The sequence below is a fragment of the Acipenser ruthenus genome, chromosome 9 (assembly GCF_902713425.1).
Source record: "Acipenser ruthenus chromosome 9, fAciRut3.2 maternal haplotype, whole genome shotgun sequence".
Taxonomy (NCBI): domain Eukaryota; kingdom Metazoa; phylum Chordata; class Actinopteri; order Acipenseriformes; family Acipenseridae; genus Acipenser; species Acipenser ruthenus.
In genome coordinates this window covers 18,139,949-18,166,153 of record NC_081197.1, presented here as the reverse complement: position 1 = coordinate 18,166,153, position 26,205 = coordinate 18,139,949, and the positions used below count along the sequence as shown (strand labels likewise).

The 26,205-nt window shown below is 39.6% G+C and overlaps 1 protein-coding gene across 8 annotated transcripts in view; it reads right to left on the bottom strand.

Annotated features, from left to right (window-relative positions):
- LOC117405606 (roundabout homolog 2) overlaps positions 1–26,205 on the bottom strand; it is a 714,952-nt gene that overhangs the window by 427,445 nt on the left and 261,302 nt on the right. The window lies entirely within an intron of this gene.

Genomic DNA, 26,205 nt, shown 5'->3' with positions numbered 1-26,205 from the left:
ACATATATAATGTATGGACAGCAGCCAGATAACATATGATTTAAATAGAAACCTATATTTAACTTTCCATCTCCTTGTGTGCAGTAAATCACTATTCTCCAAAGGCCTCAAATTAAACATGACTGCTGAAACTGCAACTCAGGAAGTGCGTATCCATTGTGAAATGGTTTAGCACATGCTGCTAACGAAACAAGCTAAAATGATTTGCTATGGCTGAGTCAGGAGAAATGTTGTCAGTAGCTTGCCTTCAATTCTTTTGGTGAACACAGGAACTGGCATGAGGCCTGTAGAATTGTACACAGTAGAAGAAGGTATCATTTTTCACTTCTGGAACATCAGGGGTTCTCTTCATTTATTATTTCAAGGTGACAACAGGGAGGAAATCATTCACCTAAGGTCCTTTTTCATAGCATGGCTGTGACACAACTATATATCTCAGACACTGAGCAACTTTCCTGTTCGATGCACCTCCCTTTTATATACCTGCTTCCCAGTTAGCATACACAAATAACCCAATAACACTTATTTCAAAACTCACAGGCAATTTATCAGGGGCCACGTCCATTTATCTACACCTTAGATAATGTGCTAACTGAGTGTGGTTAAACAGCAAATTAAAAAGCATTATTGCCTAACGTTTATCATCAAACAGCCTGGAATTCTATGACATTAATTTTATTGATATACAGTCCAACACAATTAGATATAAATTCATGTATAACGTATTGCACTAAATGTTGAGCCAGTATAAGTATAAGAGCTGATATGGTTGTAAATGGAGCATACGTTTTGTATGGGTCAGTGGGGACCTCTTACCTACTAGGATGTGCAGTATCAACAATTTGTAAGTTAATGTGCCTATGACTGCTTGTAGGCAGGAGGTTCCATACTGTGCCACGTGTAAGTCTACCAGTAACATAAAATTAATTATGTTGCATTTTACTGTACAGTGTGAACATAGTAAAAGATTATTTTTAACTAAATCTAAATGATTTTAGTAAATTTCCTTTTTTTTTAATGTAGCCTACTTAGTACACAATTAACAAAAAACTTTACAGAAATAATATGTTTTACATTTACATAGAAAATTTGACAGTATACTTATTGCAGTGTTTTTAAATTTTCTTTTTTTGTAGTCTTTTCCTTCTGTTTTTTACATACAAATTTGTGTTTCTTTTTATTTGGAGGTTCCAGAGGTTCGGCAGGTTTCTTTTTTGATGTTTTAAAATCGTATAATTTTAATAGACGTATAGGCGTTATGATAATAATAGACGTTATGACAATGAAGCTCGACAAAACACTTGTCTACTGAAAGTCTTGATTGTTGAAAAGTATGACGGAAATGTGCTAATTATAGAATGTCTTTAATTATTATTATTATTATTTGTTTATTTAGCAGACGCCTTTATCCAAGGCGACTTACAGAAACTAGGGTGTGTGAACTATGCATCAGCTACAGAGTCACTTACAATTACGTCTCACCCGAAAGACGGAGCACAAGGAGGTTAAGTGACTTGCTCAGGGTCACACAATGAGTCAGTGGCTGAGGTGGGATTTGAACCGGGGACCTCCTGGTTACAAGCCCTTTTCTTTAACCACTGGACCACACAGGCACATTTGTATAATTGTATGTCGAGATAAGCCAATAGCTTTCAGCTTTAAGAAGAACTCGAGAGGATGGAAGCCAATAGAGAGTGAGAAGTTTCACTGCACTGCACGCATAGATTTTAGTTTAGTTCAGTGAAAGCTAAACGTTTCTAGCTCTAAAGGCTGCTTCAGTAGGATAGCAGGCACATAAATAGTACATTTACTCATATTTGCAATTTTATTTCTGTATATGTGTGGGCCCCCCTCTGGCGTTGGGGCCTCGGTGCTTGCCCAGGTTGTCTGGGTGCTGACGCCGTCCCTGCGTGAACGGGATGATATTCCTTAATAATGTTCCATTCAATTGACTGATTCTGATTGGTGGATGAAAGTTCTGAGGTTCCCTTTCAAGTCGAAAATAACCATCAAGGTATGGGATATTGCCGTCAGGCAGTAGGGATTGGCTGAGCTTTTATAGCAAAGCTGCCGATAGGCTTCTGCGCGAGCTGCCGTGTAAGCCCGCCCCCCTGGGAGCCCACTACATGCAGCGCGCAGAGACTCTCTTCCTCTTTTGCTTTCAGCCTTGTAGGATTGAGCTGGTAAGTTTTCTCTCTGTGAGATTTTCACTGATTGTACTCGTCAGCCTTGAGCTTGAGAAGCTGGCTACCGCCCCTTCTCGGAGTTGATTTCAGTGTTCGCTCTACTGAGCATTATATATATATATATAATTTATATATATTATTTTTTCTTTTCACGCTTGCTTCGGCATTGCGTTCTTTCCGTGTTGGCTCTCCGTCTTCTTACTTTATATATACAAATATATATTTTGTATTGTTGTATTTGTTTGGGTTTTTGGTATTGTTTATTCTCTCCGTAGGTGTAGAATACAGTTTAGAGGACACGTTGCGCGCCTGGCTAGGCCACGCAATATTTTGCAGCCTCGGTCTCGCCTCAGCTAGACCCGGAGTGCAGCCTGCTGCTAGCAGCCACTCCAATAATACCACCCGCGGATTGTAACATCGCACCGCGTGGTTGCTGTTTGACTGTAGCAGACAATTGTATCTGCACTTTAGTGCGGCTGCAGTTCCTCTAAAATAGAAATAATAAATAAAATTCCCATACAATACATTAGGAAGACTACCGCCAACTACACTTTTCATTGCCCCTTTTAATACAGGTAAGTATAGCACAACACCATTGTCTTTTAGACTGAGACACTGTACGAGCACTTAGCGTCTCCGCTCTGCGGGTCAGCTGATGTTTCGGCGTCTAGTGCATAGCGTCTTCACGCTCAGTACACGCGCTCCGGCGCATAGCGCTTCGGCGTTTTTCGGGGTCAGCGCCTTGGTGCTTTGGTGTAGCGCTTCGGCGCTTTGTGCTTAGTGCCTCGGCACTTGGGGCTTGGTGCACGCACCTCGACGCTTGGCGCTTCGGTGCTCGACGCTCGGTGCACGCACCTCGCTGCTCGGCGCATCGACGCCTCGACGCTTGGCGCACGCACCTCGACGCTCGATGCTTTGGCGCTCGACTCTCAGCGCATCGACGCCTCGACGCACGCACCTCGCCGCTTCGGCGCTCGACGCTCGGTGCACGCACCTCGACGCTCAGCGCATCGACGCTCCCCATCGGCGATCGGGGTGTCTAAGGATGTCTGGGTTCCACCGTTGTGTCACCTGCGAGGCAAAATTGCCGGCGAGCGACCCGCATGAGGACTGTGTGGCGTGCCTGGGACCAGAGCATGCTGCGTCTGCCTTGGCAGACAGATCGTTTTGCGCATTGTGCGCTAATTTTCAGCCGCGCACTCTTCGCCAGAGGGCGAGGAAAGCGGTTGGGAGCTACACCCCCTCCTCTGGGTCGTCTTAGATCCTGTCTGTCCCGCCGTCGCCTACAGCGACTCCGCCCATGAAGCTGCGGCTATCCAGGAGCCCCTCCCAGCTTACAGCTGGCCAGAGATCCCCAGACCATAGACGTGCTCGGGAACGCTCGCGTAGCCCGTCTATCCGACCCCAAGGCCCCTCCCCTCGCAGGAAACACCCTCGCCGGTCACGGTCTCGCTCCGTGTCACCCCGCCATAGGGGACGCTCTCGTTCCCCTCGTCGAGACAGGCGTTATAGGGACAAGTCAGGCATGGCAGAGCTCACGTCAAAGATGTCCCAGTTTATGGACGTGATGATGGGTCAGCAATCGCTGCTCATGTCTTTGACGAACATGGCACCACGCGCCACTGACGCACAGGTCGGGCCGACTGTCAATCAGCCGGCGTTTCCGCCACAGCCACTGGCCGCCCCGGTCGTCCAACAACCCCAAGGGGTGTGGGACGTAGATGCCCCGACAATGCACCGACGACATCTGGGTGCGCAAAACTATATCCACCGGGTATACTCTTCCGTTCCGGTTAAAGCCTCCCCCCTTCCGGGGAGTGGTTGTAACTGCAGTGAAGGACTCGGTTCAGTCCTCAGCTCTGAATGTGGAAATACAGGCATTGCTCAAGAAGCGTGCCATTCAACAAGTAGACCCTGCTCTGATCGACCAGGGGTTCTATTGCAAATACTTCCTAGTGCCCAAAAAGAGCGACGGGCTCTGCCCTATTTTAGATCTGCGAGTTCTTCACAAATACCTGCGGGTGTTATCGTTCAGGCTGCTTATGCACAGGCACATCATCCAGATTGTCCGACAAGGCGACTGGTTCACCACCGTGGACCTGACAGATGCGTACTTTCTAGCTCCTCGAACCTTTTTGAAATGTATGGATGCCATTCTAGCTCCCTTGCGGGCTCAAGGCGTCCGACTGCTGAACTATCTGGACGACTGGCTCGTCTGTGCGCAGTCGAAGGAGCAGTTGGCACAGCACACAGTGATGGTTACAGGCCATCTTCAGCGGCTAGATCTGAAGGTCAATTCAGAAAAGAGCCACCTCGTGCCGAGCCAACAGACCGAATTCTTGGATCTGCATCTGGACTCAGTGTCCATGGAAGCGACCCTGTCGACACAAAGAGTTGCCTCGCTGGAGCGGTGTCTCTCCCTATTCAGGATGAGAGAAACAGTCAGCATGCAGCTGTGTCAGCGCATGCTGGGGTTGATGGCTGCCCCTCGCTTTGGGCTTACTACACCAGAGACCTCTGCAGGCCTGGTTCAATGCCTTCGCGTTGCATCCGCAGAGAGACAAACACCGCAGGTTGAGGGTGTCCCGAACCTGCTGGGAAGCACTGCGCTGGTGGAAAGTTCCGTCGAACATCCGCCAGGGCGTACGCTTGAGTCTCAACTTCCGAAGGGAGGTAATTACGACCGACACTTCCAACCAGGGTTGGGGAGCAGTCTGGAACGGGTCGGGGACTCGCGGAGTGTGGTCAGGACCCTGGAGGTCGGCCCACATCAATGCTCTGGAACTCAGAGCGGTGGACCTCACCCTTCGGCACTTCTTGCCAGTGCTTCTAGGCAAGCACGTGTTAGTGCGGTCAGACAACACCACAGTTGTGGCGTACATCAACCGCCAGGGCGGCTTGCGGTCCCCCGGTCTTCACCGGATGGTAGCACAGATGTTGCTATGGGCACAACCGCGCTCAACCTCTCTGCGTGCGGTTCACCTACCGGGCAGAGTCAATTACGCAGCGGATCTCCTATCCAGAGGAGGCCCTCTTGCAGGCAAATGGCGTCTTCACCCTCAGGTGGTAGAGCGCATCTGGGAATGGTTCGGCACAGCGCAAGTAGATCTCTTCGCTTCGCGAGAGACCACGCACTGCCCCCTATGGTTCTCGGTGAAGGACCTCGACAGCCCCCTAGGAGTCGATGCACTGGCTCACGAATGACCGCCAGGGCCCCTATATGCATTTCCACCGATTCCGATGCTTCCCACCTTCATGGAGAAGGTCAGGGTAGAGCAAGCGACAGTGATTCTGATCGCTCCTCGGTGGCCTCGGAGAATATGGTTCCTGAGTCTGGTGCAGTTGTTGCACAGTCACCCGAGGGAGCTCCCTCTGCAAGCGGACCTGTTCTCCAAAGCCCAAGGAGGGCTATGGCACCTGAACCCCAAGCTCATGCAGCTATGGGCTTGGCCCCTGAGCGGGAGCGCCTGTCAGCCCTAGGGCTTTCTACGGCAGTGATTTCGACCATTCAGAGCGCCAGAGCACCCTCTACTCGGTCGCAATACACGTACAAATGGCAGTTGTTTCAGGATTGGTGTCTGGCACAGGGCCACGACCCAATATCCTGCCCTATGGCAGTGATATTACAGTTTCTACAGAAACTGTTAGATGAAGGGAAATCTCCCTCTACACTTAAAGTGTATTTAGCCGCCATATCGGCTTGCCATGTTTATCACCAGGTTGCCATTTTCTGGCATCGCAGTTCCTGAAGGGCGTAAGACGTTTGCGGCCTCCAAGAATGACCAGTTTACCGTCATGGAGCCTTGACGTGGTGCTAGAAGCCCTTTCCAAGGCACTGTTCGAGCCTCTCCACAGCGTGGATATGAAGCTTGTGTCTATAAAAACTGCGTTTTTGCTGTCTGTGGTATCAGCCAAACGCGTGAGCGAGTTACATGCACTTTCAGTGCATTCATCATGTACTCGTTTCGCAGGAGACGGTTCTAAGGTCTCCATGCGCCCAAATCCGGCCTTTTTACCCAAGGTCATATCCCCGTTTCATATGAACCAACCAGTCGAGTTGATGGCGTTCCATCCTCCTCCTTTTTCTTCCCCACAGGAAGAACGGTTACACATGCTCTGCCCCGTGCGGGCATTGAGGTGTTATAATGACCGTACAACGACTGTGAGGCAAACAGAACAGTTGTTCATATGCCATGGTTCTAGGACCTTGGGTCAGCCGTTGACTAAACAACGCCTTTCCCACTGGATAGTGGATGCTATTAAATTAGCTTATGAATCTGCAGGCCTTCCGCCACCAGGGCAGTTGAAGGCGCATTCCACTAGGGGTATGGCGACATCCTGGGCCCTCTTTAGAGGGGTGCCGGTGTCTGATATTTGCGCGGCAGCCAGTTAGGCTACACCGCATACTTTCATGAGGTTTTACCGGTTGAACGTACTGGATTCCTCTGCTCCACTATTTGGAGCATCTGTGCTACACTCTATGACGCCTCAGGATGCGGACATATAGAGTGGTTGATGGTGTTGACTATTCCACCTTAGGACAGGTGTCATTGCGAGCATAGACACTGAGGCGCAGCTCCGCATATGCGTAGATGTATTGCCTACGCAGTTGCGTTATGACGTAAGTCTGTCCTAATGCCGAGAATCCTCCCTCGCGACGGCTTGGGTACACTGTTCCCATACCTTGTTGGTTATTTTCAACTTGAAAGGGAACGATAGGTTGCAGATGCAACCCCGGTTCCCTGAAAGAGAAAATAACCATCAAGCCGCGAGGTCGCTCCGGAAGCCTTCACGGCCTGAAGAGCAAAAAACGAAGAGAGTCTCTGCGTGTTGCGTGTAGTGGGCTCCCAGGGGGGCGGGCTTACACGGCAGCTCGCGCAGAGGCCTATCGGCAGCTTTGCTATAAAAGCTCAGCCAATCCCTACTGCCTGACGGCAATATCCCATACCTTGATAGTTATTTTCTCTTTCAGGGAACCGGGGTTGCATCCGCAACCTATCGTTTCTAAACACACGTTATGTATGAGATCTTCCTTGTGTACAAAGAAAAGCCCCACAAATAAGATGGAGCGCTAATAGCACGTGGATAAGTTTTCCACACATTTAAAATATACAATTGAACTATGTATCTGTTATTTTAACTATATATTTACAGTAGTCCCTTAGATTGTTGCTCACTGGATTTATGAGGAGCTGATAATGGTTTTACTTGTGGTGATAGAGGCACAGCGTCACTGTCAACAAAGGTAAGACTCCTTGCAAGACACATACATACAGCAGTTAAAATGTTAATGAGTCAATGTGACATTTTAACTCCTACAGTTTCAGAAACACTAAAATAAACCTTAACTTAAAATATTCAGTTGTACGAAACTATGATTGAGTGTTTAAAGTTAACAATGTACTGCAGCAGATGACTGATTTACTGACCTAGGCATAACCAGATGGAATGCCCTGCATCTCAAAACTGACACTAAAGAATCACAGAGAAAGCTAGAGACAGCTGCCCTGATCAATACACTTGCCATTATCTGTCATGTATCAACAAGTGTCATTTCTTCCTGTTAAATCTGTCTGCAAAATGTCACACACTGTGTGCCCAGGAGATAAACATGCTCTCACAGCACAGGTCAGTAAACTATCAATGGGGCTAAGTCATGTCAAGCAGTTCAGCGAATGAAGTATTCATCAGCTAGAATTGTAGAATGTGTCCTTTCTATATAGATAAGCCATAGGTCAGAAAAGATCCTTCTCTAGAGTTGTAGTTTTCAATTACTGTTCCTGGATATAACCAAGCAATGTGCAATATGACTATTTGTTTTCTGCACATACCAGTATATTAATAGAAAAGTGTAGTTTCAAATGTAGTTTTAACAGTAGGTACACAAGCCCCCCACCACCATCTTGCTACAGCTTGGAGCACCAGGAAGTTATTAGGATTTTGCTCAAACAAAGTTTTTTTAATATGCCTTTTAGTGCACATGAATTTGCATCCTAAAAGATATGTAGTTTACTCTATGCTAAATATTTTAGTTAATAGGCCCTGTAATTTATGTATAGGAAATGTATCTGGTTTTCCAAATGGGATTTGAGAGAAATAAACACGCTGAAAAGGATTTAGCATATATTGGTTACCTTTTTTCATACAGGCAATAAAGTTGTGTTTTTTTTCCAGTCTACCTGTAAACCTCAATCTTATCTCATTCCAATATCAACTGGGGCTGCTGTCAGTCCCATCTGCAGTTTACAATCCAGTCTGCAACCGAACAATGCACAAAAGTGAAAGATCACCTGTATATATCATTTTTTGTATGATTGCTATTTATTGATGAATTCACCTTCTAATATTTCCTTGATGGTATATATATATATATATATATATATATATATATATATATATATATATATATATATATATATTCACAGCCTTCATGTTCAGCTGACTTTTTTTCTGCAGTCAGAGATTTAAAGCCAGCCTCTCACGTCCAGTGCAAAGGATGCTCATTAGGTAACTTCCACCATCAGTTAAGGAGATTGACTTCTTGCCAGCCTGCAATCCTAACTGGGACTGAGGGAGTCCCAATTTAAAATGATATTATCTCAATATGCTGCTGATGGAAATAAACAAGTCTGATTTTAAAATGCTTTCAAGTCATTGGCAATGAAAATGTGGCATGAGACAAAATATGGATTTATGAATTACTTTTTGTAATTACTATGGTGTGACACCCTACACACAACGTCCGTCTCCCTTTTAGATTCTAAAGAATGACAGAAACTGTGTTGTTGGTAAATGTTACATTGCTTTAGATGGCAATACATACATTTGAAAAGCATTCTATGCCCTTCTCTGGCACAGCTGTGTGATAGAACCAACTTCCAACAGTATGTAGGCCAAGCAAACCTAAACTGGACATCACAACCTATAAAGTGGATTATGTAAAAAAATAAGGTTTCAAAGTATATCCTGGAGACATTACTCTATTATTATAGAATGTTATTTGTATGTGGCAATAAAAATAACAACAATCATGGAAAATAGCTGCTGGTGGAAAAAATAGAAACAATTTTTTTAGTCACCATATAAATACTGAAGATCCCATTATCCGTAGTGGGATGCAGCCTTAAAATATATAGAAGATACAGAGAGATGAAAAGAAGGCAAATATAAACAGCATGTCAAAATAGGAAAAAAATAATCAAGTGGGAAAATGTCTGTAAAAGGTTTTTCCAACCCTTGAAAGTTCAAGGTAGGATTAGAATGTGGCATGAAGGTTCTTAAAATAATCTACAGAAGATATTTAAACCACCTTCATCTCTGGGGCTTTGAATTGTTTGGCTTCAAAAACATTGAATGGTTCACAGTAAAAAAGTTAGAACACATGCTTCATTGTAAATGGCAGTTTTGCAATATATATATATATATATATATATATATATATATATATATATATATATATATATATATATATATATATATAAAATTATTTTTGCAACCTATTGTGTGATTTAGTGGGCAGGAACTAAGGCTCCTCCCCCGTTCTGTCCCTCCAATAATATCTGCCAATCTCCCTATTTAAACCCTAAGTCATGCCCTTGTTCTCTGTCTTGCGTATTTCATTTTAATGTCGTTACACAGCTGACAAACACTGGACCCGTCGCCTCAATCCCCACTGATCTCACTGGGCCTCCCTGGGTACCCTTAAAGCTTTTCTCGCTCCGAATTCTCGAATGTTGAATCTGAATTCCCTAATGGTCTGTCTTGCGTTTTCGTTTCGCTGCACAGCCCTGCAGACTCCGACTCAATCATTTAAATCTAAGATTATCAATATAGATATAAAATGGCTACTCACCCATCACACTTTCCTTTCTCTTCGGAATCCGAATTCTCCAATGGTGACTGCATTTCTCTTTCTGGACAATCCAAGAAAAACATTTGCCTGTCTGCTGACAACGCTGTGGACCCATTTAGCCAATCCCTCCCCCCCCCCTCGCTTCTACTTCCTGTGACGTTATGCAGTAGACTGAAATTGCAAGCAAGAATAATATATTAGCTCTTTCAAAAGCTACTTCCTGAGCTGTAAACAGAAATAATACTTTTGGATAAACTGTTTCCACAGATAAAAGTAGTCATAGATACTGTACATGTCTCCAAAAAAGCGATCGTATTTCTTTATTTACCATGTACTGCCAATCCATCTCAGCACAACCTTTCCTCCTCACACGCCAGTTAAGCCAACCAGGCTTGTCCACTTGTTCTTTTTACTTCACATCTCCCGCCTGCTGTTTCACCCGATCCTTCAGCTTCTTCTTATTCTTTCTATGTCCTTCGTATCCAAATCTCCAATGATATCAAGCAACTCATTTAGCCTCTCAACTCTGCAGTTTTAATCCACTCTCTCAATGCCATTGTCTCTCCCCCTACCCCTCCAGCACAGTGCAGAAACCAGCCACCGGAAGTCCATAGTACAAGCACGCTCCATCCAGCATTCTTTCATGCAAGCTGTCTATCACTCTTCTAGCTGCTCAGGATATAAATTGAAGGCAAAATGCGTCTTTTCTAACTGCGCATTCATATTATTATTAGCTAAATCAGTTAGTCAAACCAGCCCCTCTTCACTATGGGTGGAAGAAAGAAGCAGATATTTAGCCCCTCTACATTGCTTCTCCACTGCAAATGGCTCCTTGGATTCTCATATGCATTTACTTTTGGAACCTGCTTTTCTCCCTACTCCCCTCCCCTCCTGTCCTAGCCCTCCTGTAGAACAGTCTCATTCATTCTTGCTACAGCTTCAAGAACCGGTTCTTACTCTGCTGCATAACTGAATCAGCACGATCCATGTCTATTCAATTCTCAACCTCAACTCTCCTACACTCTCACTCCTCCTACATATCCGGCTGGTCTGCCTTCACAACCTTCTGCAAGCAAAATCGGATCTCCCCTGAACCCTCCAACCAGGATTTCATTGTTCACTCATAAGATAACCTACACAATTCAGCAATCTGATATCCATCTAAATTCTTCCATTTGCAATCACCTCACCTCCACTCAAGATTACATGGCCACTGCCGTGGCTCCTCCCACATTCTCGCTCTTCCTACGCATCCGGCTGGTCAGCTTTCACAACCTTCTGCAAGTCTCCCGGTTCAGGCGCCTGGTTCCCTCAGCTGATTTTTTACACTTGCCTGTACCTCCATTCAGCAAGCTAATATTCAATTAAATCCATCCCTTTGCAATCTCCTCGCTTCAGCTCATGATTATATGGCCGCTGCCATCGCTGCATCAACCCGCTCCTCCTATTCAACAGGCTGGTCTGCCTTCACTACCTTCCGCAAGCAAAATCAGATCTCCTCTTCACTTTCAACATGACAATCATCCCTCCTCACAGCACCTTCCTCTGTCACAGTGCTGGAGAGAAATATGCTGCATTTACACTTGCGTTCCGGAATCGTTTCGAAATGATTCTGAAACATTCTGTTCCGAGGGTGCATTTACACTTGTATGAAACAGCAGGGGGTGCTTCTGTCAGGAGACGAGAATGCACATGCACGCTTTGTAAGGTGAAGACATATGACACTATGGTGTAATGACAACATCATCGCGCCATCATCATTTGAAAATACTACCTTCTTCCGTGTCACTGCTTAATTACCATAAAATGGCACCCACTGGTGTGGAGATTTGTTGTAAACCCTGCTCAAAAAAAAGGCCAGAGTTAAGTTTTTTTTTCCCCAGGAACAATAGTGCTACAATCATAGCAGGCTACATCTATTGTCATTGTAAAGGTAGCCAAAGTCCCCAGAATGCTTCATTTTTAGACCAGTAGAGCAAAGTAATCTCCAAGATCATGATTATTGCTTTGCGAACATTTAAGGGAAATATATATATATTTACAACCAGACTTAAACCACCCTCTAACATTGGAACCTGTTGGTTTAAAACATGTATAGATATACTGATACACCAAGCATTCATTTCAAGACAGAAGCATAAAAGTTCACTTGAGGAATGCTGCTATCAGGCAGCAACGAGTCTTCTCTAATTAACTGACAGCTTTCCTTTGATATGCTGCCAAAAAACGAATAACTTTGGTACTGTAAATGTTAAACTGAAAAAAGGCATCTGTCTATTTCACAGGCCCTCTGTTGATTAGTTTGGACTAATTAACACTGACTTTTGAAAGTGAGCGATAATTGCTGACATACATAATGCAGTAAGTTCAATAGCTAAAGTGTGTAATTATGAATATTCACTTTGAAACTGGTCGGCAAGAGTGCTTAGGCAGTTTTTAAGTAGAGAAGTGTCCAGTGATACGGATGATGAGTGGGACTTCCTCCCTGACCCCTCTTTCAATCAATTTTAAGTGCTATCACTTTAATGCCAGATTTTTGGATTCTGGCCTCTTAAAGTCAGTGATTTATGGGGTGTGAAAAATGTCTGCATTAAAAAGGTGGAGGAGATTACATCCATTTTGGCCATTATAATTAATAGCTGGATCTTCAGCAGTAACTAATTGAATGGAGGGCAGTATGTTTCCATAGTAATGTCCTACCCAATTTTGCCCATGTTCCAGCCTGCTGCCCCTTTCCTTAACTGCATGTTATAAAAAAGCTTTAAAGGCAAGAATTGCAACTGATGCAACATCTGGGCTTTGCATTTTCATATAAAGGGATAAGATTAATATGGTTATTAGCATATTTATTTGAGCTCTTTAAATTGTTAATTTTGATAACTGATAAACCAATACTTTCAGTAATCTGCCTGTGCTAAGGTTGTAGGAGGCTGTGTGGTCCAGTGGTTAAAGAAAAGGGCTTGTAACCAAGAGGTCCCTGGTTCAAATCCCACCTCAGCCACTGACTCACTGTGTGACCCTGAGCAAGTCACTTAACCTCCTTGTGCTCCATCTTTCAGGTGAGACGTAGTTGTAAGTGACTCTGCAGCTGATGCATAGTTCACACACCCTAGTCTCTGTAAGTCGCCTTGGATAAAGGTGTCTGCTAAATATAATAATAATAATCACATTTCATTGTATCAATATGCTTTATGACAAGGATTGTTTAGTTAAAAAAAATACATTAACTACAAAGAAAACTCCTTTCATAAATGAGACCCAACAGTACAGTAATATGTCAATACTGACACAATAACCTATTGCTAAACTATAAATAACACCATGTGATTATTTACATTTTTAAACACATTCTCATAAAAGATGACGTAACAATGACATGGACATCTGTCTTGAAAAAGCATTAAGAAACACTATTTATGTTGGGAATGACTGTCAGAGTTTGGTAATTTGTATTTAAAAAGCTAAGAACCAGATGGCATATCTGAGTTTATGATTATCGCATACACCCCACAAACATAAAAGTTCAACCACAATTGTGATTGAGCGGAAGTACATACCTGAAATGGAAGCACATCAGGTTGTCTGGGTTCCGGAGGCTTTGGTTCGAAAATGATTTTGGTCACAAATTAAAGTTCCCTTAGTATGTCTCATCACAAAGCCATAACATAACTTTGAACAACACAGGCTGTGAGCAATATTGGTCTCAGAAAGAGAAACCAAAGACAGGTAGGCATGGATTCATCGCCTCGAATATGATTTCTCCATGCGGCATACTTGAAAGCTTAAATAGTGTCTGATACACACGTTATCTGTTCAGGAATTATTAGGGGTACAATACCTGAGATTTTCAAAACTAAATTACTCAAGACCAAGGGTTTGCAACCTAAGTTGACATCCATGGCTGGTCTTTAATGTATTGACTGCTGATCTCGCCTACTATACAGATTTCTATGTCAGGCAACAAGAATTGAAGAGCAGCTCCTTAACTCATAGACACCTTATCAAAAATTAAAAAATAAACATTATTTGAACTACTCAGAATTAAAAACATCATTAAAAGCTAAATAAAACTGTAATTTGAAGCTAATTAGTCTTTAAAAAAAGCTTAAAAAGTTATAAACAAAAATAAGCCATTTGCTCCATCAATGCTTGTCCGTTTCCTAGTTATAACCCAATAATTTAATTTTGTCTGTGCTTTGAGTTGGGTAGATGCTGTTTGAAAGGATTATGACACTATACTATTGGTCTTTGATTCATGTTATTACAGTGAATCACATTTGAAGGAAAGGTGCATGACAAGAACCACTGTACATACTGTGCATGTTAAAAGTATAAAACCATGCTGAAGTAAAAACACTTGTCTCTGTGCGGTTGTATCACTATTATCAAATAGATTAAATAAGGGCCTTATCGAGCACTATTCTGCAATTTTGAATACTGACTTTGGATACTGTTTTAATTCTGGAAACTGGTATTGTTTTTTTTAGTCTTTTGCTAAATTGCACTGCCTTTTATGTTATACACAGTTCTGTGCATGGGTAACATTTTGATTTAATTTTGCTGTTGGGTCATTAATGGGGAATTGTACATACTGCTACAATACGTACCGGATTTAAAAGTATTGTAGCGCTGAGCTGTGGGGTTTCGGGGTATAATAAGACAGACAACAGTTGCAGTTCAAAGCAGTAGGAAACCGCTGTATTTTTTTTTTTTTTTTTTTAGCTTTTAGTGAACAATGGCTCTCATTCCTCTCCTCTCACTCACAAACTCAACCCTCTCTCAATTCTCCCGCCTTCAGGTCCCGCTTCTCTCTTTCAGGCTGTCATCTCCACACACCCCCAAGTCCCTCATTGGTCCAACACTCCTTATCCCTGACTGGTCGTGTCAGACCTGCTCCCACCCGCCTCAGTGATGCGCTCACACCCAGGCAGTCTCTCAGTGTTCAGTCACACAAGCACCAAAACACACAAATAATGCTAACAGATCTGAACAAGAATAACACAGTTTACAAACACACATTATTTACAGAGTACCCCATCCCCTACCCCAGTCCATAATCAGGTCCATTGTTATTTATTTATTTATTTATTTTAACTAACCCATCCTTGTCATAACACATATTAATACAATGAAATGTGATTATTATTATTATTATTATTATTATTATTATTATTATTATTATTATTAATAATTTATTTAGCAGACGCCTTTATCCAAGGCGACTTACAGAGACTACGGTGTGTGAACTATGCATCAACTGCAGAGTCGGAGCACAAGGAGGTTAAGTGACTTGCTCAGGGTCACACAGTGAGTCAGTGGCTGAGGTGGGATTTGAACTGGGGACCTCCTGGTTACAAGCCCATTTCTTTAACCACTGGACCACACAGCCTCCTGTGGAATATGCAGGGTCTTCTCCGTCTTGCCCTTCTCCTCCGAAGGTTTTCCTGCCTATCCTCAACATGAGCCAAGCATTGCTGCATTAGGAAGTGAACCACAACAGCCATCCTGAGGCCAATGACAGGTCTATGAAGGTGTGCGGTTTTATACAGGTTTTATACATTAATAGTAATACAGTAATGATATAAGCATCACACTGGTATAACTGTCACTGAAGTCCGAATTGTATAGGGTCGGATATGTGTCAGTTGTACTTGATGAATCCTCTTGGTATTGAGTGACAAATGCTTTGGCGTTGTTTGTTCACAGGATAACAAGATTTGGAATTCCAATGAAAGCAAAGGGAAAATAGATTCCACTTGTCATATAATATTAAATAAAATCTCAAACAAATGAGTTTTACTATCTTGTGTTGTTTATTAATAATAATAACACTTAACCATAGCCTTTTGTTTCTCACTTTAATGGATATATAAATAAATATACACCACTAATGGTGAGCTAAATTAATTATAAAGATGATCCCAGGATATACTGGGGCTTGAATGTACAGTAAATTGTATATCCAGAAAAGCTTTCTGTTTTAAACAAATTAAGTTAAACTGGCCTTCTATCACAATGTGAGCTTTGACCTGCAAACTCCAGAAACTCCAGCTGGAATTGTAAAGGAGAAGGAGGGCACAAAAGGGCAGACAACGGAGGATCTCTGAAATGAAGTATATATTTTTATTGCTGATGGTTAATTAATAATGTTCGTTTTTTTACATGGCTGATACTTTATTATTATCTCTTTGTTTTTTGTGTACATATGGCATTTTACAGGAACACCAAGAGAGCAGGTATTTTTAGCATGGTCTCATTAGTTGTAAGGTAATGTAAAGGTAAATTCTGGTATGTAAGAAATGTTTTAACTGTCTGTGCCACGAGTACTTTAAATTTGCCCAAAATATATATATATTGGTCAAACACAAGATCCCAGAAAAAGGATGATCTAATCTTCCTTCTGTTAATGTATATGTATTACAGGATAATGACATATATCCTGTAATACATATCCATTAACAGACAGAAGATATCATTTATAATTATATAATTTATTCTATACAGTACTGTATGTGTAAATTAAGCCACTTTCACAAGAAAAACACCATTGAGATAATACTTGTCATAAATAAGGCCTTGGATGCATGGGGAATTTGTTGTACTTTTCTGTAATTGAACTAATACAGCCAACAATTGTCAGAGATTCAACCTAGGCTATGTACAGTATTTAGCAGTAATCAAACTATCAACTCAGATTTTTTGAAAAAATCGATGAGACGATTAATACCAACACAGAACATTTTAAAAGGCCATGGGCATACACCTTTTGCTTTAAACGTCCATCCCAGTGAAAATGGTTAGTATTATTTATCAAATTCCATGGCTACTTTTTTATAGATTAAACCCTGGAGTAGAATCTTTTTGTTATGTTTAAAACACTGCTAATTCTGGATCTTTTGTGACCGGGCTTGGTACTATTAATTCACCAACTGTATTATCTGAATAAGGTTTTTTGTTACTGCTTTCATTTTACTGTATCATAGATGTGCCTACATCATTTTGGAGCCCTTGATTAAAAGTAATATACTTATAGAACCATCTTGCTCAACATGGCTCAGTTGTTAATTTTATATTAGTAGAGCTGGCTACTAGCATCTTTTCACATTGCACTTTACAAATGCTGTTTAAAATGCCTGCTTGGATAATGTTATCAAGGGCTAACATATTTTCAATCCAGTAACATCGGGCCAGACCAAATCAAAGTTAGCACTTAGCGAACAAGGACGTGAAAGCATTCGTGGTAAAAAAAAAAAAAACACAAGAAAAATTCCAAGCGAAATCCTGCGGAACCAAAACAAGCCCTTTTCGCCCTTCAAAAACCAACTATCACTTGTTGACTACAAGTGGGTTGAGAAGGGGGAGTGGGTTGCTATCGCCTGACCAAATCTACTAAATTCCAGCTATAAATCACATGGCAAGACTTTCGCAGGACCGGATTTTATAGTCAGCTTCGAACATGTCGAAAGCTATCGCGTATTAGCAAATAGTAAAAAAAGAAAATAACACTATAAGAACATAAGAAAGAACATAAGAAATTTTACAAACGAGAGGAGGCCATTCAGCCCATCTTACTCATTTGGTTGTTAGTAGCTTATTGATCCCAGAATCTCATCAAGCAGCGTCTTAAAGGATCCCAGGGTGTCAGCTTCAACAACATTACTGGGGATTTGGTTCCAGACCCTCACAATTCTCTGTGTAAAAAAGTGCCTCCTATTTTCTATTCTGAATGCCCCTTTATCTAATCTCAAAACTACAACTAAACATCTTAATATTTGAAAAAAGAAAACAGTACATGTCTCAAAAGAAACTCTTTTCTACTCACAGAGAGGTTTGCTTGAAGCAATGTCTCTTTCCGTGATGGAAAGCTTTTTAGATATATTTTCTTTTATTTCTGATCTTTGTAGTAAACTACGGACGGTACACACAGTCCATGGACATACAGTGGCTCTCAAAAGTATTATTCCCCCTTGGACTTTTCCACATTTTATTGTGTTACAACATGGAATCAAAATGGATTTAATTAAGAGTTTTTGTCACTGATCAACACAAAAAAGTCCATAATGTCGAAGTGAAAAATAAAATCTACAAATTGTTCTAAATTAATTACAAATATAAGTCACCTACCTCTGTTCAAATTATTCATTTCTTAAAAGCACAGTGCTCCATTACATTGAACTTCGATCAAACTCAAGGCTAACAAATGTAAACAAATTAGAATACTAATAAAGGACGTGTGAATGTTTTAACTTTCTCTCGTAAAGTACTTCAACATGTTGGCCTATACAGAAACATTATGAAGCCCAAATTCTCAGCATTTAAGAACAAGCCCACCGTTCCAGTACAAAGGAGGACATTTTGGTTGTACAGTGTCAGCATGCCAAGTGGTCCCCTCGAAACGTATAAATCCGTGTAGATAACAAAATTACGTAATACCTACAAAGGTCATCTCAGAAGCATCAAGGTGAAGTTTTTACATTTGCTTTGGGTTTTCGATGGAAGAAATAATAATAATAATAATAATAATAATAATAATCTTAACTTTTTTTTTCACGGCACTGGATAGCATTTCATTCAACTTCTTATTATATATAATATGTACCGGTGTTGATCCTGGCGACAGTGTTACATGGGTACATAAGGACCTTTTTATTTTATTGTGTTACATGTTCCCATGTGTTGCTACAACTGTTTACGTAAGGTGTGTGTATTGTTTTAATTTTTTTTTTTTTTACATTTTCACCACTTTTTTAAACTTTTAAATTGCATTCCCTGCCTCAAGATGGCTTCACATGTACCCGCATGGACCTCTCAGAACTACATTTCCCATCATCCTGCTCACTGGTAAATCCATTTCAGTTACATATGTGAGCAGGAGTATGATGGGAAATGTAGTTCAGATAGGTCCATGCGGATACTTGAGGCAGGGAATGCAATTTAAAAGTTTAAAAAAGTGGTGAAAATGTAAAAAAAAAAAAAAAAAAATTTTAAAACAATACATACACCTTACGTAAACAGTTGTAGCAACACATGGGAACATGTAACACAATAAAACAAAAAGGTCCTTATGTACCCTTTAAGAAATGCATTTTCTGAAGCTTGAGAAATGCCCAAGGATGTTTTCTTTTATTTAGCTTTTGAGCTTTGGTGCAACACTAGTATATCAATATGTTTTAAATGACAATGAGTGTCCATGGTATTCATTCCTACTTGCTGAGACTTCAGGTTTGAACAATGGCTTAAATGTCTCAATTGTGGGCAGTGTTGGTGCAGAAAACAAAACTGAAAATGGTTTCAACAAATCTTTAAGGACACATACCAAGAGTACCCAGAGAGACTTGTTGAACGTAAATACTGTAGATATGTAATATGACTTAGGAGTTGTGTGGTTTATATGTAATATGACTTAGGGGTTGTGTGGTTTACATAATTAGTTCATTCAGTGTTCCCATCATACACCCAGACGTATAAAAAAACAAACTCTAGCATACCTGTTTGCTTCTTATTGAAATGTGCAATATAGGGTCTGTTTCTTAAAATATCATGTACCCAAAGAATGTCTCTCTGGCTAACAGACAGACAAGCAAGTATCAATGGGGATTAAGGGTATACTGCATTGCCAGTTATTATACCATACTTAAAAATATCAGAAGCAATTCAAAAGTGCAAAAGTGTGTAGGTGTCACATCAGGAAATGAATGGTTATAAATGTTTTACAATGCTATACCACGGTAACGTTGTAGAAATCTCTAGTAAGCATAGAAAAAGAACAGCTAAAGAATGTAATAAAAAGACAAAGGAATTACATCACAGCTCTAAATGTGATCATTCATTTTGACATTAATGGAAATTGGAACTGGATACGGAAATGTACATTGAGTAATCCAACACATTTGGATATTTACACAGTATTTACACTAACACTCATAGACAGTGTATAATAATAACCTTGTTACGTAGCAGAACTGTCAGTGGTTCACATGAAATAATAACATATATCAATCAAATTGAAAGACACATTTGAAAATAATTTGCCTAAACAAAAAAGAGCATCATACTTTTATAAATAAAACGAGTTCATAACACTGCCCAACATTAGTTATTAGTCTTCATAAAATGCACACAATCAGTATGCAGGCATTGACAGTTTAAAGGTATTTCTGACATAGAGATTTACATTTTTATAAGCAATAACCTAATCTCAGAGCTGACTATAAAGCTCCTCCTGCATGTACTTTGCATGCAATATTTACAGTGTTTGTCAGAGATATAAAAAAATAGGTCACAAGACTAAAAATAGGGCTGCTTTCAATGTTAAATGCATGAAATATTAATACCCTGCCTAGCATAGCACAAGCTCCAATAATCTCAGGTAGAAAAGTAGCAATATTCACAAACACTGCTCATATGAAGTACCCAACCCACTGTAAGATGGAAGCTCCCAATAAAATAAAGTACATTGAATGTCACTTAATTGACCCGTAATGTCCTGATCCCTCTTTTCTTTGCTTTAAATAGCTCCCTGTTTAAAAAAATTACATCCATTCCAAACACTAAAAAAAGCTCCCTCTTCTGGGTTAAAACTACACTACACTTAAAACTAGATAACTACATATATAGGTAGTTCAAAGTTGGTGCTAATCTGGTGTGGGAGTGTTTAATAGGAGGTGTGTTCCATTAATCAAGGACAGTCTTTCCCATTATTTTACTGTACTTAAAAATAAATGTTGGTCAAAAAACTTCAAGAGGAATACAAATATGTGTAGGTGTCACATCAGGAAATAAACAGTTAGACTATGGTATAGCACAGTAAAACTGTAGAAATGTGTAGTAAGCATAGTTTAAGTAAGTGAAAGCAGGGTAAATCATAAGTTATAAAGTATTGTAAAAAACATGATTAATCAATAAACATTACTTATATGAAAGATTGTTTGCTCAATCTCTTGGGTATTACTAAGCCCAATAGGCATGAGGCCAAATAGTATAGTGTTGTCATTCTATACAAATCTGTTAATTAAAATCATGTTTTGCTAAATATCTGGGTCATTTGTCTTGATCTCCTGAATTGCCAGAATACAGAATACTTCATGAACACACTGTACATGGAGTGTTGTATATATTTCACTTATGAGAATAACTCATTTGTCCCCTTTGGGGGCTCATCAGTTATTGTCCATTCTTGGAATAAGAACAGTCCTCTATGAACAACACTGAAAGCCACATCAATAGGATAGAGCTGGACTGAATTATTGTACTGCAGTATCATGTGTACTGTATGATGCTACACAACACAACATTCAATATTGCACTACTTATATCAATGTTATAACCACTTTATTAAATACATAACTGACAATGTAAGGTTGACTGTATGTGCATAGTGAGCACTGCACGATCCAGTTGTTGAGCATTTTTCTGTTCATCACACAGTATTTGAGCTTATGAAAAGGTTGTAGAGACAATAAATCCCTGCATATTAGACAGTGTGATTTTAGAGATGAAGGACAAACAGTAAAGACCAGTAAACAGTACTGCACCTTTAGCACACACTTAATTTAGTGTAAAAGTGGAATGAGTAAAATTATCACAATTGATGGCATGGAAATAAATGTGGTTTCATAGTATTATATTGCATTCAATATGAATAAAGGGGTGAGGGGTGTTTGCCATGAGAAACAGTATGCTGTCATCACTGATGTCTTTACTTTAATGGCAGTCAAAATGATATACAATGACATACAAATTGCCATAAAAAAAAGAATTACATGCATAATATTGCTTTGTGGTTTTATAGGCAAGCAACACATTAGTGTTTACAGTTAATAATCCTTTGCATTATTTAATTATAATGAATTATATGCCTAAAGACTGCATTATATATTGAGCCATTTGCATTTTCTTTGAGCATTTTTCTGTTAAATTGTGACAATGGGATTGCATTTGTATTATGCTGAATGTCAAATTAAACCATTGTTGATTAAACAAACATTATAAACTCATATAATCCAGATACCAGTTTTAAATAAAGTTTTTTGCTGTTTGTTTGCCTTGATTAAATATTCATTGCACATTTTCCTAGGGAAGACATTTTGGTTTAGGCATTGCTGAAATTTTAAAGTGCATTGTGATTTTTGATAATTCAAATCATAACAACAACTACATTCAATAAACTAGTACAACAGTTGTTACTGCAATGTAAACTATTTTGTTTTATTTAAAAACGTGTTAAAACAATTGTGACAAGAAAATAATAATGGAATAATGAGAGATGGTAAACACTGTAGGTGCAACACTGTAATGGTTGATGGCAATTGTCAGAATGGCATTCTGCTGTATTTCATCTTTCCTGCACCTCTAAACAAAGAGCCTTTTTAGTTTTAATTGTTACTTAATGTATCGGGTTGTTAATTTCAATTTTAGTAATTATTAATTAATAAATGTCAGTGAGTGTTGTTTGTTTTTGCCTAGAGGAGCCAATGAATATATTTATTTATTTTTTTAATTTTTTTAGCGAGGTCCGACTCCCTCTTGTGGTCACAGCTAATGCAACACGTTTTCAAGAAAATAATACAAGCAAGTGTAATACCACACTAAAAACATAACTATTCATTCGTAATTGTAGAGTTCAGTGTATTGGTTGGTAGGAAAGTGACCTGTTTATCTCTTCCCGACATACATATACAGTATGGGGGAGCACATTTCTTCAGGTACACAGGGGTGACCCAACTGTCTATTTTAGCGGCCATTATGAGTATCCACACCTGCAAAACTTGAATGTTCATTACTGTATTCTGGAGAACAAATGGTTTTGTTTCAAAAGTGGCATTAATATTGTTTTTGTATTGACTATGGAATATCAATGTACTCTTTTACTATCACTTTTAACTACCACACTCCAGTATGGCCAGAATCTGAGCATGGGAATGCATCAGAGAAATAGGCCAACAAATTGAGCGTGGATCCCATGCATCTTAGGAATTAGCAGCCATTGCCTGAAAGGTCCACCAGATTGTATTTTGAGAAATGTACTCACTTGATATAAGACCCTCTGCTGATGTGAACACCAGCAGTTCTCTGACATTTTCTCCTACTGTATCTTAAAAAAGCACACATTGTAATTGAACCATACCCATCAACTGTGATGACTCAATAGATTGCAATATCATTTTTTTCTGAAATACCTTTTATTACTCTTAACTATACAGCATATAAAAAACAATGTTAGCAGAAATGCCAATTCTATTCTCACCACAAGCCAGAATTACTGCTTTTGATCACTCCAATTCATTCAATTGGCTGGGTTTGTCACCAAATGATCAAAAGTGACACGATTTTTTAAAAGAAGACCTCTGTGCATAGTCACCTTTTATGTGACTTCAAATAGCACGGAGCTTATATGAAACCTATACTTTTTTTCAAAACATGTGAATGTCACAGACCTTAAGTCATGAGGGTCTTGAAAGCAAACATTGTATACATAATAATGTTGGAATTACTGATGGGTCCTACTTTTACATAGTTACTACTTTGAAATTACATTTCCCACCCTTTAAAGTCGTACAATGTTTTAGACGCACACTTCCTATAGAGTGTGGACTGGGTGTGGTATGTGCGTGCATAAATAATAACTGTGGAGAGAGAGTGACGACTTTCAAAGCTACGTTGAAACCCGGCCATTTTGTTAACTGATGTATTTACATTGTACAGGTAATTACACACTTATTCCACCAGCAGTTACAATGTAAGAGCAGTAAACATGGGTAGTTGCCCAGTCATTACAATGTTATTACATGGTTTTGTATGTCCTGTAATCTAAAGTGCAATTGATTTATATCAGCAATTCATTAATGTAATCTATAATATTTTCTTTTTCCATCTTATTTCTTATATTAGTATTTTTATTTAACAATTTTCTGCTTGTTTAGTTTCACTCAGAATAAAGATTCTAGCAACAGTATGGATAGTGGGAGAGCCTATCTGAGAATACTAAGTTTAGATTGACTGTATGTCAAGGCTGACTCAGTATTAAACTTTCAGTCCAGTAGTGACTCTGATACATACCTAGCCACATGATCAGTGATCAGCAGACTCATCCTATCTATCTAGCAGCACAACACTCAGAGGTAATAAATAATGTGGTTTCCTACAGTCTTATTTAAAATTGAAACCATATTTGGTTCTTCCTTTAGGGAATCAACCTTTTACTTATAGAAATAAATGGACTCTCTGATGTATATCTGTAATATAAATGTGCCATGTTTTTTTTTTTTTAATCTGTTAAGGGCTGGCAACATTTGTATCCCAAGCAAGATATTTGAAGCCAGAAAAAAACACCTCACTGTAACAGTTAAACCCAAGACGTCTACTACATCTTTAAAGTCATACTGTACCCAGCTCCTTGCAATGATTAAACTGTAAACCTCAGGAAAGTCCATTAGTAGGCACTTCCCAGCTGTAGTTTTTGGACCATTCAGTTTAATTAAATTTACTATTTACATACACTCACACTGAAATAATTATAGTTTCTGGACCAGGTGGAGGTACATAATGATGGGCTGTAATATGACAAGCAACCTGGACATTACTTAGCTGTAATTAAATTAAGATTTATCAAAAAGGAAAAAGGAAAACAAAATGTTTGAATGGTTAATCTCTATAAAAACTGAGTCTGTAATTTTAAAAAGAGCAAAAATCTAACTCTTTGACTTACTGATTACCAGTTTAACCAGTTACCATTTATTTGTTAGTGGACCTTGTCTGTTCCCAACGTCACAAAAACCAAGACGGTATTTCTGGTAATCCGGGAACTGTCGCCAAATTTATATGTGCCTAATTCACAGATGTTGTAACAATTAAAGTAAATGACATTTACTGGTATAGTCTGAAATACCAATTGAATTAAAACTGTGAAGCTGAAGAGGTTTCAACTTGCATGAAAAGTGATTGATTTAGGGGATATCAAATGCTATTAACAAGATACTGATCTTGGTCACATGATCTATTTCGCATGACATTAAAACAAATAATCCAATCATACGAAAGCTGTAACAGCATTCATATGATGTCCATCATCTGGAGATGTGAAGTTTCTATCCCCATAGCAACATCTGTGGTGCTTATGTTAATCGCTTTAAATTGACCTTGATTTGAAAAAAAGCCCTAGGAATGCTGCTGCTATTGTGGCAGTTTAGAGGACTAGCATGATTTCTCTAATAAAAATCTGCACTGAATATGAGGGGGATCATCATTTGAATTGTAGTGATTTCTTTCTTCAGTAACTACACACTCAGTCAGCCACAACTTGCATTATCATCATGAAAAGCTGGAATAAAATGTTGAATATTTTTTTTCATTATTGAGTGTCGTTATTTTGCTTATCTTGTGTGCTAGAAGTAGTTGTCAAATGGTTATCTAAAGGTAGACATTCCATTAGCTGTTATAAATTGATACACCCTGTGACTAAAATATTCCCACTACTTGCTATTATACTGGGTATTGCTGCAAATTTCCTTTTGCACTTTTTTTTCTTCACATTCTCATTAATTAATCAACTCATTTATTATTGCTATGAAAGTAATGTTGCTCTATCTTCAGGGAACATCTGTAGTTTCTCTTAAGAAAGCCATCCTTCCTCTTGTGTCTAAATAAAAAGCCCTTCTCATTAACATTGCTGTGTACTTTGTTTGAACAATAGCTCTAGCAGAGCAAGGCTTCTATTTAGTGTCCGTACATGATTTTCTGTTATATGTGCTGAGTTGAGGTTTATGGAAAAGCAGTTCCCACTTCATATTTGTCTTCTGCTAAGCTTACCACACTATTCTAGTTAAGCTGCTTTATGAGAGCAGACTATGTTGGTTACCAACAATTACAAATGTTTTCTTCCCATGTGTAACCAGCAAGCGAATAGTCAATTTAGACTACTAAACTACTATTTATCAATAGAACTGTTAATATCTCAAAGTTCCTGTAATATTCAAGGAGCAACAAACCTATTTTAAAAAAGGATCTCCTGTTCTCCAAAACATTTTTACAGGGACCTGCTGTACATTAAGCCAACAGCATTGGGAGGTAACATAATTAGAAACTACAGTATTTTATAACCCTGTGGTGCATTGCCAAGATTTATATGTGGGTGTTGTAAGGGTTGATGTAATAAATGAATATGAAATA